Source organism: Priapulus caudatus, unplaced genomic scaffold, assembly GCF_000485595.1.
Source record: "Priapulus caudatus unplaced genomic scaffold, Priapulus_caudatus-5.0.1 Scaffold4529, whole genome shotgun sequence".
NCBI classification, from domain to species: Eukaryota; Metazoa; Priapulida; class Priapulimorpha; order Priapulimorphida; family Priapulidae; genus Priapulus; species Priapulus caudatus.
In genome coordinates this window covers 9964-10334 of record NW_014581590.1, presented here as the reverse complement: position 1 = coordinate 10334, position 371 = coordinate 9964, and positions in this window count along the sequence as shown.

Sequence of the window (371 nt, the reverse complement as noted above, 5' to 3'; positions counted from 1 at the left end):
CTCTCTCTCTCTCTCTCTCTCTCTCTCTCTCTCTCTCTCTCTCTCTCTCTCTCTCTCTCTCTCTCTCTCTCTCTCTCTCTCTCTCTCTCTCTCTCCTCATCCCTGACTCTCTCTCTCTCCTGCTATGTATGTGTTACTGTCTCTCTCTCCCCATCCCTGACGCTCTCTCTCTCCTGCTATGTAGGTGTTCCTGTCTCTCTCTCTCCTCATCCCTGACTCTCTCTCTCTCCTGCTATGTATGTGTTACTGTCTCTCTCTCCCCATCCCTGACTCTCTCTCTCTCTCCTGCTATGTATGTGTTACTGTCTCTCTCTCCCCATCCCTGACGCTCTCTCTCTCCTGCTATGTAGGTGTTCCTGTCTCTCTCTCTC